Here is a 15,644-nt window from a genome sequence, read left to right on the forward strand (position 1 = left end):
GGTGTTCTTATGCATGGATTGATAGTTTTAATAAATAATTTTTTCTTAGTTGTTGTGTGCTTTTGGTCGAGTTCCAAAGTGTGAAATATTTTGATTTGCTTGCTTTTTTGGCTTGGTTTGTTTTTTGTTTCTGCTGATTGATCTCCATTTAAATATTTCTGTTTTCTCTGTAACAAAAAAGGAAATAAATGGTGTGCTGATTAGAAAACAATTCATTACTAATGAGGAATGAAAAGTTATGTGTACACAGAAACCCTTACATAAGTGTTTTATAGCACTTTATGTACAATAGGTAATAAGAGGACACAACTCAGATGTCCTTCAGTGGGAAAAGGATTAAACTGTGACACATCAATACCATGGAGTACTACTCAGTGATTAAAAGGAACAAGCTATTGATACAGCAACCTGGATGAATCTTCAGAAAATTGAGCTAAGTGAAAAAAAAAGCCAAACCCTAAAGGTTCTATACTAAATGATTGCATCTATGTACTGCTCTTGAAATGAGAAAATTATAGAATGGAGAACAGATTAGAGATTACCAGGGGCTAACGTGGGGGTGGGAGCTTGAAGGAAGTGGGTATGACTATGACAGTGTAGCATAAGGGATGGAAATGGCCTGTATCCTGGCTGTATCTCTGTGAATATCCTGGTTATGGTATCATGGTACAGTTTTGCAAGATGTTACTATTTAGAGAAACTGGGTAAAGGGTATGCAGGATCACTCTGTATTACATAAAAATAAGGAGTTTAAAGAAAAACTGGCCTCTCTTAATCATCTGTATATGTATATGTGTCAGCTGTGATACTTAGAGTAATTAAAAAATATTCTTTTAAAAATCTATATCTTCTTTGATATATGCTGTGAATTATTAAGGGAGGTATGTTAAAATAATCCATTATGATTGAGAAATGTCTGTTTCTTCTTTTAGGTCTGTCAATTTCAGTTTTACGTATTTTGAGGCTTTGTTATTGCATGCATATACATTTAGAATTACTCAATCCTCTGTTGATTGTGCTTTTAATCACTGTGAATATCACTCTTAATATCTTGTGATGCTTTTTTGCTTTAAGTCTATTTTGTCTGATTTTAGCTTAGTGACACCATCTCTCTTTTTCTTAGTATTTGCATAGGACTCCCTCCTAGTCTTTTACTTAAAATTTTTTCTGTATCTTTATTTTTTTATGAACTCAGCTTAAAGTTTTCTTTATTAATGACATTAAAATTTTTGAAAATTAATCATGCTTGTTATAAAAATATTATAACATACTAATAGAATGAAGCTCAACAACTCAGAAATAACCATGAATAATATCTGGATGAATTTCCTTCCAGAATTTTTTATACACGTAATTTTACATGATTTATACTCATCAGTATTTTTAAAATTCATGTCGTAATAGTTATGAAAATATTTTCACCTTGGCAAGTATTCATCTATAACATTTTAAGTTGCTGGAGAGTATTTTATAATATGGATATACTACAGCTTATGAGAAATATGTTATTAATAAAATATATCTTTATTTTTAAAGGATCTCTCTTATAAACAGGGGCTTCCCTGGTGGCTCCGTGGTAAAGAATCTGCAATTCAGGAGTCGTGAGTTTGACCCCTGGGTCAAGAAGGTGCCCTGGAGAAGGGAACAGCAACCCACTCCAGTTTTCTTGCCTGGGAAATTCCCTGGACAGAGGAGCCTCATGAGCTATAGTACATGAGGTCACAAAAAAGTAAGACACGACTTAACAACTAAACAACAACTCTGATGAACAACATCTGCAATTGTTTTATTTAACATAATATGAAAATTTTGCTTTTTAATTGGGCTATCTTGCTTAGTTATATTTATTTATTTATTTTTTGTGTATTGTTATTTTTTTATTTTTATTTATTTATTTATTTTTTAATTTTATTTTATTTTTAAACTTTACATAACTGTATTAGTTTTGCCAAATATCAAAATGGATCCACCACAGGTATACATGTGTTCCCCATCCTGAACCCTCCTCCATCCCCATTCCATCCCTCTGGGTCATCCCAGTGCACCAGCCCCAAGAACAGAAACCACACCACTTCATTTGTTACAGAGAAGAATGAGAGGCAATAATTCGAGGGCCCCAGGAAGCTTTTTCATCCATAAGATAACAGAAAGGATTATCACCTTCACCGCCCAAGCCATTTATTAACATTTTCTTTTGATCTCTGATCTCCCACCCACATCAGCGCGCCACTTCCAGAATGGAACCCTGCCTTCAAATCTTCTACTAGTTGGAAGGCTGGTCTATCAGTTTGTCTTAGTAACGGAATGGAGGTCCCCAACTCAGCTGAGGAACCTGGACAAACCTTCTTTGATTTCAGCCTCATCCCAAGGCCCATAAATGTTTTCTTTAAAAAGCTGCAAGTGAATGAGGTAGAAAGGGCAGAGACATGAGATGGAAACCAGCAGAAGGGCAAAGAGTATGGCTCCCACAGCACTGAGGGACGGCAGGCCTCCTAAGGCTGAGAATGCAAAGAGCAGTGTGACCCCCGCATAGCTGCGGGGCATACATGCCTTCAGTTTCTTCTGTAACATGGGCCACAGGGCAAAAATCTGGATGGCAAATGTCGCCATGATGAAGGCATGGAGGGATCGGGGCAGGCGGGAGGCAAGGCAGACAGAAGCAAAGATGGCCACGTTCAAGGACAGTGTGCAGGATACAATGGCAGCATTGGCGCCGTAGTCAAAGAAGATGAGGTGACCTAACAGCATGAAGACTGCCGTGGCATAGATGGTGTCAGTGCTGACAGACTCTGTCAGGGTCTTCAGCACTGGCGAAAAGCCATACGTGAAAGTAATGAAGACTCCGGCACTCTTCAAGTCAGCCCACTGGGTCCACTCACTCTTCTTCTGTCCTTCATCTCCATCAGCGAGATAAAACAAAACATAGCCAATCAGTGAAGAAGCCAGGCCGGTCCCAAAAAGCCACTGAGGGGCCAGAAGACCCTCATCCATATACCACCAGATAACCACAAAAACACAGACACTGCTCAGCTGCTGTATCACCACACTGGACTCAAACACCACAGCCCAGTATTGGTATTTCTGGGCATAGATGTTTTTCCAGAGCTCTTCGAGGAACCTCCGATCCATGTAGTTATCAGGAAAGGGCTGTTGCTCATATAAGACCTAATGCCACCTGGCCTCTTTGGTGTTAGCTACAGGCTGGGCACACACTATCCTTTCACTCAAACTCAGGCGACTTCAGTCTCCCTTGCAGAAGTCCATGTGGTTCTTGTTCTTTATAAAGTTTTGATGTAAGACTTCTCTGGAAAGTCCATGCTGAGTTGTGGTTGATATTGTACTGACCTTCCCTTGCTTTCAAAGGCAGCAACCCAGGCTAGGCCTACAGTAGATGAGTTTGTTCTCTGAGGCAGGACAATGCAGCTAAGTTCCTGCCCGCGAGTTCCTAGGGGTGCGCGGCTGGGGAAGGGCGGCCACCCGCTGCTTAGTTATAGTTAATGTAACTACAAGTGTATTAGGGTTTACATCTATCATTTTATTTATTCAGTATTTATCCCACGAATTCTGTATTTCTTTTTTCTCTCATTTCTTGCCTTCCTTTAGATTAAACAAATATTTTTATTATTCCATTTCTTCCCTCTATTGTCTTGCTATTTGTAAATTCTTTTATTATTATTTTTAATAGTTTCCTTAGAGCACTGTACATATATCTTTAATTTATTAAAGTCTAATAGTACTTTTAGCACTTTCCATATCATGCAAAGGCTTTAGAATGCTTTAATTCTATTTTCCACCTCCAACTTTTATGCTTTTATTTTCAAATGTTTCAATTGTACATATATTTTACACCTTACATGATATTATCATTTTTCTGTAGAAACAATATTCATTTTTTCATTTGTTAAAGTTTGCCTTTCACTCGGGGTTCTCTCCATATCTTGATTTTTAAAAAATGTTTACATATAGTAAACTTTATTTTTGTTATGTACTGTTTTATGGATTTTGTCAAATGCACAGAGTCATTTGGTGACTCTCAGAATGGCATAGAGCCACCACCAAAAACTCTTGGTATAGAGTAGTTAATCACCCTTAAATTCCCCTGTTGGGTTGGGTCAATTCTGTTCCCAACTCCAACCCCTGAAGATATGTGTAGCCTTCCAGGTCTGACTTCTTTCATGTAGGACTGTGCATTTAAGATTCATACATGTTATTGTGTGAATCAATAAATTGTTTCTTTTTACTGCTGAGTAGTATTCTATTGTATAGTTGTCCTGTACTTTGTTTATCTATTTGCTAGCTGAAAGATATCTGGGTTGTGTCCAATTTGGGATAATTATGAATAAAACTTGTATAAACATTGATTTATCATAAGCATACATTTTTATTTCTCTTGGATAAATACCTAGGAGTAGGATTGCTGCGGAGAAGGCAATGGCACCCCACTCCAGTACTCTTGCCTGGAAAATCCCATGGACGGAGTAGCCTGGTAGGCTGTAGTCCATGGGGTCGCTAAGAGTTGGACACGACTGAGCGACTTCACTTTCACTTTTCACTTTCCTGTATTGGAGAAGGAAATGGCAACCCACTCCAGTGTTCTTGCCTGGAGAATCCCAGGGACAGGGGAGCCTGGTAGGCTGCCATCTATGGGGTCACACAGAGTCGGACATGACTGAAGTGACTTAGCATAGCATAACATAGGATTGCTGGGTCATGTGGTATGTGTATGTTTAATTTTTTAAGAAACTGCAAAATTTTCAAATTTGGCTGCCAAATTATTCAAACAAGTCAGTCAGTCTTTTTAGTTTTAGCCTGTCTAATAGGTATGTAGTGTATCTCATGGTGGTTTTAATTTGGTTATCCCTAGTGACTAGTTCGGAGAAGTCAATGGCAAGCCACTCCAGTACTCTTGCCTAGAAAATCTCATGGATGGAGGAGCTTGGTAGGCTGCAGTCCAGGGGGTCGCTACGAGTCGGACACGACTGAACGACTTCACTTTCGCTTTTCACTTTCACGCATTGGAGAAGGAAATGGCCACCCACTCCAGTGTTCTTGCCTGGAGAATCCCAGGGACGGGGGAGCCTGGTGGGCTGCTATCTATGGGGCCGCACAGAGGCGGACACGACTGAAGTGACTTAGCAGCAGCAGCAGCAGCAGTGACTAGTTATGCTGAACATCTTTTAATGTGCTTGTTAGCCACCCATATATCTTCTTTGGTGAAGTGTGTGTTTGGGACTTCTGGCAAGTTAGCTATTAGGTTGCTTGTTTTTTCTTTTTATTGTTGGGTTTTTAAGAGTTATTTATATATTCTGTATACAACTCTTTGTCAGAAATATAATTTGCAAATATTTATTTTGAGCCTATGGCTTGCTTTTGAATTCTCTTAACAGTGTCTTTTGGAAAGCAAGAGTTTTTTGTGTTGTTTTTTTTTAATTGGAGGATAATTGCTTTACAATATTGTGTTGGCTTCTGCCATACAACAGTGTGAATCAGCCATAAGTACACATAAGTCCCTTCCCTCCTGAACCTCTCCCTCACTCCCCCACCCCATCTCACCCCTCTGGGTTGTCACAAAGCACCAGGTTGAGCTCCCTGTGCCCATACAACAGCTTCCCAGTGGCTATCTATTTTACATATGGTAGTGTAAATATGTCAGTGCTAGTCTCTTAATTCATCCCACCCTCTCCTTCCCCTACTGTATCCAAAGTCTATTCTTTATGTTTCTGCCTCTGTTGCTGCCCTGCAAATAGGTTTATCAGTACCATTTTTCTAGATTCCATATATATGTTAATATACAAAATTTGTTTTTCTCTTTCTGACTTATTTCACTCTGTATAACAGGCCCTAGGTTCATCTAATTGTGTCCAACTCTTTGTGACCCCATGGACTGTAGCCCATCAGGTTCCTCTGTCCATGGGGATTCTCCAGGCAAGAGTACCGGAGTGGGTTGCCATGCCCTCCTCCAGGGGATCTTCCTACCCAGGGATTGCACCCAGGTCTCCTGCATTGCAGGTGGATTCTTTATCATCTGAGCCATCAGGGAAACCCCATGCAACATGCACAGGTTCTTCTACCTCACTCAGTTCAGTTCAGTCTCTCAGTCGTGTCCGACTCTTTGCGACCCCATGAATCGCAGCGTGCCAGGCCTCCCTGTCCATCACCAACTCCCAGAGTTCACTGAGACTCACGTCCATCAAGTCAGTGGTGCCATCCAGCCATCTCATCTTCTGTCGTCCCCTTCTCCTCCTGCCCCCAATCCCTCCCAGCATCAGAGTCTTTTCCAATGAGTCAACTCTTCGCATGAGGTGGCCAAAGTACTGGAGTTTCAGCTTTAGCATCAGTCCTTCCAAAGAACACCCAGGGCTGATCTCCTTCAGAATGGACTGGTTGGATCTCCTTGCAGTCCAAGGGACTCTCAAGAGTCTTCTCCAACACCACAGTTCAAAAGCATCAATTCTTTGGTGCTCAGCTTTCTTCACAGTCCAACTCTCACATCCATACATGACCACTGGAAAAACCATAGCCTTGACTAGACGGACCTTTGTGGGCAAAGTAATGTCTCTGATTTTGAATATGCTATCTAGGTTGGTCATAACTTTCCTTGCAAGGAGTAAGCGTCTTTTAATTTCATGGCTGCAATCACCATCTGCAGTGATTTTGGAGCCCCCCAAAAATAAAGTCTGACACTGTTTCCACTGTTTCCCCATCTATTTCCCATGAAGTGATGGGACCAGATACCATGATCTTAGTTTTCTGAATGTTTTAAGTTTAATGTTTTAATGTTTTCTGAGTTTTAAGCCAACTTTTTCACTCTCCTCTTTCACTTTCATCAAGAGGCTTTTTAGTTCCTCTTCACTTTCTGCCATAAGGGTGGTGTCATCTGGGCAGATATCTGAGGTTATTGATATTTCTCCTGGCAATCTTGATTCCAGCTTGTGCTTCTTCCAGCCCAGCGTTTCTCATGATGTTCTCTGCATAGAGGTTAAATAAGCAGGGTGACAATATATCTCACTAGAACCGACTCAAATATGTTCCTTTTTATGGCCGAATCATATACCATTGTGTATATGTACCACAACTTCTTTATCCATTTATCTGCCGATGGACATCTGGGTTGCTTCCGTATCCTGGCTTTGTAAATAGTGGTGCTATGAACTCTGGGGCTTCCCTGGTGGCTCAGACGGTAAAGAATCTGCCTTCAATGCAGGAGACCCAGGTTTGATACCTTGGTTGGGAAGATTGCCTGGAGAAGGAAATGGCAATCCACTCTAGTATTCTTGCGTGGAGAACTCCGTGGACAGAGGAGCCTTGTGTGTTACAGTCCATGGGGTCGCAGAGAGTCGGACACAACTGACTGCTAACACATTCATGATCACTGGGGTACATTTGTAGTTTTCAGTTATGGTTTTCTCAAGGTATATGCCCAGTAGCAGGATTGCTGGGTCATATGGTAGTTTTAATCCTAGTTTAAAATTTTTTTAATTAATTTTTAATTGAAGGATAATTGCTTTACAGTATTGTGTTGGTTTCTGCCAAATATCAACATGAATCATCCATAGGTATAAATATGCCCCCTCCCTCTTGAACCTCCCTTCCTATCCCATCCCTCTAGGTTGTTCCAGAGCCCCAACTTGAGTACCCTGAGTCGTATAGCAAATTCTCTATTTTATATATGATTATTGTGTTTCCATGTTACTGTCTCCATACACCCCACCCTCTCGTTCCTCCCCACCGCCCCCATGTCGGTAAGTCTGTTTTCTATGTCTGTGTCTCCATTACTGTCCTGCAAATAATTTCATCAGTACCATCTTTCTAGACTCCATATATAGGTGTTAGTATACAATATTTGTTGTTCTCTTTCTGACTTAGTTCACTCTGTATAACAGGCTCCAGGTTCATCTACCTCACTAGAACTGACTCAAATGCATTCCTTTTAATGACTGAGTAATATACCATTGTATATATGTACTTCTTTATACATTCATCTGCTGATGAACATCTAGGTTACTTCCATGTCCTAGCTGTTGTAAATAGTGCTGCTATTAACATTGGGGTACTGTCTTTTTCAGTTATGGTTTGCTCAGGGTACATGCCAAGCAGTAGAATTGCTGGGTCATATGGTAGTTTTCAGAGAAGGCAATGGTACTCCACTCCAGTACTTTTGCCTAGAAAATCCAATGGATGGAGGAGCCTTGTAGGCTGCAGTCCATGGGGTCGCTAGAGTCGGACATGACTGAGTGACTTCACTTCCACTTTTCACTTTCATGCATTGGAGAAGGAAATGGCAACCCACTCTGGTGTTCTTTCCTGGAGAATCCCAGGGACAGGGAAGCCTGGTGGGCTGCCGTCTATGGGGTCGCACAGAGTTGGACACGACTGAAGCAACTTAGCAGCAGTAGCAGCATGGTAGTTTTATTCCTAGTTTTTTAAGGACTCTAAATACTATTCTTCATAGTGGCTCTACCAATTTACATTCCTACCAACAGTGCAACAGAGTTTCCTTTTCTCCGCACCCTCTCCAGCATTTATTGTCTGTAGATATTTTGATGATGGCCATTCTGACTGGTGTGAGATGATATCTCATTGTAGTTTTGATTTACATTTCTCTAATAATGAGCGATGATGAGTATCTTTTCATGTATTTGTTGGACATTTGTGTGTCTTCTTTGGAGAAATGTCTGTTTAAGTCTTCCTTTCACTTTTTGATTGGGTATGTTGTTTTTCTAGTTTTGAGCTGCACAAGTTGCTGTATATTTTGAAGATTAATCATTTGTCAGTTGTTTCATTGGCAATTATTTTCTCCCATTCTGAGGCTGTCTTTTCATCTTTTTACAGTTTCCTTTGCTGTGCCAAAGCAAATTAAGTTTAATTAGGTCCCACTTGTTTATTTTTATTTTAATTTCCATTACTTTTGGAGGTGGGTCAGAGAAGATATTTCTATGATTTATGTTAAAGAGTGTTTTGCCTATATTTTTCTCTGAGAGTTTTATAGTTTCTGGCTTTACATTTAGGTCTTTAATCCATTTTGAGTTTATTTTCACGTATGGTGTTAGGAAGTGTTCTAATTTTATTCTGTCCAATTTTCCTAGCACTACTTATTGAAAGGGCTGTCTTTTCTCCATTGTAATTCTTGCCTCTTTTGTCAAAGATAAGAAGCCCATAGGTATGTGGGTTTTTCTCTGGGTTTTCTGTCTTGTTCTATTGATCTGTGTTTCTGTTTTTGTGCCTGTACTATACTGTCTGATTACCGTAGCTTTGTAGTGTAGTCTGAGTCAGGAACGTTGATTTCTCCAGCTCCATTTCTCTTTCTCAAGATTGCGCAAAGCAAGAGCTTATTTATTTATTTTATTTCTTTTTTATTTCTTTTTTTTGTGGATCATGCTTTTGTGGATTGTGCTTCTAGCGCCTAATGTAGGATTATGCAGATTTTCTCATGTATTTCTAGATACGAGAAGTTCTGTAGTTTCATGTTATACATTTAGGTTTATGACCCATTTTGAGTTAATTAAAAAAAACATTTTATTTTATTGAGATGTAATTCACATACCATAAAATTCACCCTTTGGAAGTGTACAATTCAGTGGTTTATAGTGTATTCACAAGGTTATGCAACCATCACCACTATCTAATTCCAGAGCATTTCATCATCTTAAAAAGGAAACCCTAGCAGTCACTGCCAAAGGCCCTCCCCCAGCCTTAGGCAGCTACCAATCTACTTTTCGCCTGTATAGATTCTTTCACTTAGCCTATTGTTCTCAAGTTGCATCCATTTTGTATCAAGTATTGGTATGTCATTCCTTTTTATTGCTGAATAATGTTGCATTGTATGAATACGTAGATTTGTTTATCCATCATTCAGCAAACATTTGGATTGTTTTTGGCTATTATGAATAATGTTGCCATGAATATTCATATAGAAATGTTTATGTAAACACATACTTTCAATTATCTTGCATATATACTTAAGAGTGTTTGAGTTAATTTTTATATAAGGTGTGAGGCATGGGTTGAGGTTCTTTCCTTTTCTTTTTTTTCATAAGGACATATAGTTATTCCAGCACCACTTTTGGAGATAACTATACTTTCTCCGGGCTTCCTCCATTAAATTGCCTTTGACCTTTGTCAAAAATCAGTTGAATCTGCCTTTAGATTGTTTTGTTCTATTGATCTATATGTCTGTCTCTTTGCTAATATCACATTGTCTTGATTACTATAGCTTCATTGTTTACGCTAAAGCCTTTGACTGTGTGGATCACAACAAACTGTGGAATACTCTTAAAGAGTTGGTAATATCAGACCACCTTACCTGCCTCCTGAGAAACCTGAAGCAACAGTTAGAACTGGATATGGAACAATAGACTGATTCAAAATTGGGAAAGGGGTACCAGCCTGGACGAAGCACAGCTGTAATCAAAACTGTGGGGAGAAATATCAATAACCTTGGATATGCACATGACACCATCCTTATGGCAGAAAGTGAAGAAAAACTAAAGAACCTACGGATGAAAGTGAAAGAGGAGAGTTTAAAAGCTGGCTTAAAACTCAACATTCAAAAAACAGAGATTATGGCACCTGGTCCCGTCACATCATGGAAAATAGATGGGGAAACAATGGAAAGAGTGAGAGACTTTATTTTCTTGGGCTCCAAAATCACTGCAGACGGTGACTGCAGCCATGAAATTAAAAGACATTTGCTTCTTGGAAGAAAATCAGTGACAAACCTAGACAGCACATTAAAAAGCAGAGACATTACTTTACAAACAAAGGTCCATCTAGTCAAAGCTATAGTTTTTCCAGTAGTCATGTATGGATGCCAGAGCTGGACAGCAAAAAAGGCTGAGTGCCAAAGAACTGATGCCTTCAAACTGTGGTGCTGGAGAAAACTCTTGAGAGTCCCTTGAACTCTAAGGGCATCAAATCAGTCAATTAAAGGAAATCAACCCTGGATGTTCATTGGGAGGACTGGTGCTGAATTTGGAGCTCCAATACTTTGGTCACCTGAAGTGAACAGCTGACTCATTGGAAAAGACCCTGATGCTGGGAAAGATTGAGGGCAAGAGAAGAAGGGGGCAACAGAGGATGAGATGGTTGGATGGCATCACTGACTCAATGGGCATGAGCTTGAGCAAACTGAGGGAAATGCTGAAGGACAGGGAAGCCTGGCATGCTGCAGTTCATGGGGTCACAAAGAATTGGACATGACTTAGCTACTGAACAACAACATTGCTTTTTTTAAGCTTTGAACTTAGGTAGTTTAATACCTTCAATATTGTTCTTCCTTTTCAAAATTGTTTTGGTCATTCTAGAGCCTTTGCCATATGTATTTCAGAATCAACTGGTCAGTCATGATTCAAAAGAGTATACAGAGATTTTGATTGGGATTGCATTGAATCTATAGATCAATGGAAGGTATTGTTATCTTACTAATTTGATTCTTCCAATCCATAAATACAGATTATCTTTATATTTATCTAGGTCTTTGCTTTCTTTCATCAATATTTTGCAGTTTTCAACACAGAGATCCTGCACATATTTGTTAGATTTATAACAGTCTTTCATTTTGGGGGTGGTATTTAAATGGTTGAATTGTGGTGCTGGAGAAGACTCTTGAGAGTCCCTTGGAATCAAGGAGATCAAACCAGTCAACCCTAAAGAAAATAAACCCTGAATATCATTGGAAATGAAATGGGAATCTGAGTTCTTGTTTGCAGAGCCGAACAATGAACTTCACGAACATACAGACACTCATGGTAGTAAGTGAATAGGATTTATTGAAGAGAAGGAGAGTATAAAGCTCTCAGCATAGGCACTGAGAGAAGGTAAAGAGTCCCCCAAAGTCAGGACTTACAGTAGTTTATATCCTTACCAGTATTAATCTGTACCTTTTTGGTTGGCTCCTGTCCTTAAACTATGTCATTTCTAACTAATCAGTTTAAAGGTCAAAATGTTTAACTTAACATCTTTATGGCTTCTCTTGCTCCTTGGATTAAGTCATCACCCTTTTTCATGACCCCTGGCCATTTTACAATGGACCAGACAGATGTATGAGCTAAAGATTAATGATAACCATTTTTTTTCCTCTTGGGCATATGAAACAGAAGTTAATTACTACCCTTCCCTGGATAATATCAGACCAAGGACACATTCCAGAAATTTGGGACAAAGGGTATAGCTTTAGGTTAATGGAGTGAGATGTTTATTGAAAACAACACCGAGGTCTCAGAGTCCTACACTGACTGCCTAGCAATTTCTACCTCAGAAAGACGGATGTTGAAGCTGATGCTCCAGTACTTCGGCCACCTGATGCAAAGAGCTGACTCACTGGAAAAGACCCTGATGCTGGGAAAGAATGAGGGCAGGAGGAGCAGAGGGTGACAGAAGATGAGATGGTTGGATGGCATCACCAACTTAGTGGACAAGAGTTTGAGCAAACCCGGGGAGATAGTAATGGACAGGGATGCTTGGTGTGCTAGAGTCCATGGCGTCACAAAGAATTGGACATGACGGAGTGACTGAACAACAACAGCCTTCTTTATGGTCCAGCTCTCACATCCATACATGACTACTGGAAAATCATGACTTTGACTATATGGACCTTTGTCAGCAAATTAATGTCTTTGCTTTTTAATATGCTGTCTAAACTTGTCTTAGCTTTTCTTCCAAGTAGCAAGCATCTTTTAATTTCGTAGCTGCAGTCACCGTCTGCAGTGATTTTGGAGCCCAAGAAAATAAAATCTGTCACTGTTTACACTTTTTCCCCATCTATCTTCCATGAAGTGATGGGATAGGATGCCGTGATCTTAGTTTTTGAATGTTGAGTTTTAAGCCAGCTTTTTCACTCTCCTCTTTCACCTTCATTAAGAGGCTCTTTAGTTCCTCTTCACTTTCTGCCATTAGAGTGTTGTCATCTGCATATCTGAGATTATTGATATTTCTCCCTGCAATCTTGATTCCAGTTTGTGATTCATCCAGTCCAGCATTTCACATGATGTACTCTGTGTAGAAGTTAAATAAGCAGGGTGACAATATACAGCCTTGCTGTACTCCCTTCCCAATTTGGACCCAGTCCATTGTTCCATGTCCAGTCCTAATTGTTGCTTCTTGACCTGCATGCAGGTTTCTCATGAGACAGGTCGGGTGGTCTGGTGCTCTCATCTCTTTAATAATGTTCTACAGTCTGTTGTGCTTCACACAGTCAAAGGCTTTAGTGTAGTCAATGAAACAGATCTTTTTCTGGAATTCCCTTGCTTTCTCTATGACCCAACAGATGTTGGCAATTTGACCTTTGGTTCCTCTGCCTTTTCTAAATCCATCTTGTGCATCTGGATGTTCTTGGTTCATGTACTGCTAAAGCTTAGCTTGAAGGATTTTGAGCATAACCTTACTAGCATGTGAAATGAGTACAACTGTGCGTTAATTTGAACATTCTTTGGCATTGCCCTTCTTTGGGACTGGAATGAATCCCAAAGACCTTTTCCTTTCCTGTGGCCACTGCTGAGTTTTCCAAATTTGCTGACGTATTGAATGCAGCACCTTATTTAATGGTATCATCTTTTAGGATTTTAAATAACTCAGCTGGAATTCCATCAGCTCCACTAACTCTGTTCGCAGTAATGCTTCCTAAGGCCCACTTGTGGATTGAACTAGTTTAAATCTGGTTTTCAGCTTTTCTGATGGCTTATCTCTTTATGTAATCTAGAAGTAAGGTTAGCTCTTACTTTTTGGCTATAACTTGTTACGTGTCCCAACTGAAAGCTGGAGATGTTTTCTAAGTTACCTATTTTTGGCATCCCAGGATTCATTTTTTAAATTAGTCCAAGGAGACTGCTGAATATCTACTCAGCTTCTGGGACCTTCACATTTGTCTACAGATTTGCAGATGCCTGCAGGGGAAAATGTTACCAAATATTCAGGTTCACACATTGGTTTTCTTTTATCTTTGCTATCTTGGACTCTCAAGTCTTCAGTGCCCTGGTAATTTTTCTTTTTGTTCAAACTTGCTTTTCTAGTTGCTTTTGGTGAAGAGGTTGGTCTGAATAAGTTAATCAACCATATCCAGAAGCAAAACAAAGATCATGGATTTTGGAGCCAGACCTCCGGGATTCAAATCTCAGTTCTGTAGTTGACTTGTCCTCTGATCATGAACAAGGTGTTAATGTTTTTTAAGCCTCACGTTTCTCATTACTTAAAATGGTGATAGTAACAGTAGGGTTATTGTGATGATTTAACAAGTATATATATAAAGTAGTTTGTATACACATATGTGTCCTTTCCTACTCACCTTCTTGTTCTGGCCTCCACTGTTCTTATAGAGAAGCCAGTTATTGTTATTATTACTACTTTGAAGGTAATATTTCTTTTTCCCTCTGTTTTTTAAGGTTTTTCTTTGCCTTTGTATCTTGGTAGCTTTACTCTGATATGCTGGAGGTGTGAGTATGGTTTTATTTATTTATTTATCCTGTCTGAGCTTCTTAGCATTTCTTATATCATATATACTTTTAAAATATATAGTATATGTCTAAGAAAAGTGCCTGGAATCCAAAAACTGCTCTGTTGTTATTCACTTATTATTTTTACTTGACTTGGTCTTCTTTCCAATCAGTGTTGTTTCCCACTGTGCTATGTGATTTACAAATCTTTAGTAGGCTCCACTGGCTAGTAGATGAAGTCCAAACTCATCTTTATTTAAGTCTTTATTGAATTTGTTACAATATTGTTTCTGTTTTATGTTTTGATTTTTTTGACCATGAGTCATGTGGGATCTTAGCTCCCCGACCAGGGATTAAACCCACACTATCTGTATTGGAAGGTGCAATCTTAAACCACTAGATCACCAGGGAAGCCCCAATCTGTGATATATTTAAAACTCTGAGGCCCAAACCAAACCAGGCCAATTGCATGAGAATTTTTGAGGTGGGATACAGATATTAATCAGTATTTTTGAAAGAGCCCTGGGTGATTCCAATGTTCAGCCAATGCTGGGGGCTTTTCACACCTTAGCTTTCCTTCCTTTGAGCAACTTTTGAGGGCCTGGAGAAGTACCTGGGAGGCAATATGTTCTAGGGAGAGAGAGGAAATTGATGCAAAAAATAGAGGGAAATAATTCATGGTGGCACCATGGTGATATGCCTGTGGGAACTCTCCACTCTTTGGAGAAGCAGCAAGTACCAACTGCATGCTCCATTTTGTGGTTTGGTTTTGGGAGGGGCAATGTTGGTGACCCCCCTTTTATCTCTGTATCGATCCTTCTCTCAGTTCATGCTCACCTTTCCCTCCTGAATTTGCCTCCCTCCTTTATTCAAAGAGTTGTTGAAATATCTCCAAAAGAAGACTTTTGGGTTTATTTTAAGGAGGTTGCACCTCACACATACTAAAAAAAAATTTTAAGGTGGGACTGTCTGAGGAGGGAGATAGGGTTAAGGATGGGAACTTGGGGTGGCCAGAGGCACCATGTGACTTGGCAGCAAGTGAGAGAGGAGCATTGGAAAAGAGATGGGAGAGCCTCTGGAAAACTTATCAGTACATAAATTGTCACCCGGGATAACCTCTGAATGTTTAGGGAGCTGCTTAGAGTGTGCCACTGATGGTAGAGTTTTAGGCACTGACTTTGGTGGGCAGATACTTTTTCAAGAGATAAAGGGAGAAGT

At 39.7% G+C, this 15,644-nt stretch overlaps 1 pseudogene; it reads right to left on the minus strand.

Annotated features, from left to right (window-relative positions):
• Positions 1–2,319: 2,319 nt before the first annotated feature.
• On the minus strand, positions 2,320–7,738 carry LOC102398361 (annotated as a pseudogene).
• Between the last annotated feature and the right edge of the window lie 7,906 nt (positions 7,739–15,644).

Source organism: Bubalus bubalis, chromosome 4 (assembly GCF_019923935.1).
Source record: "Bubalus bubalis isolate 160015118507 breed Murrah chromosome 4, NDDB_SH_1, whole genome shotgun sequence".
Taxonomy (NCBI): Eukaryota; Metazoa; Chordata; class Mammalia; order Artiodactyla; family Bovidae; genus Bubalus; species Bubalus bubalis.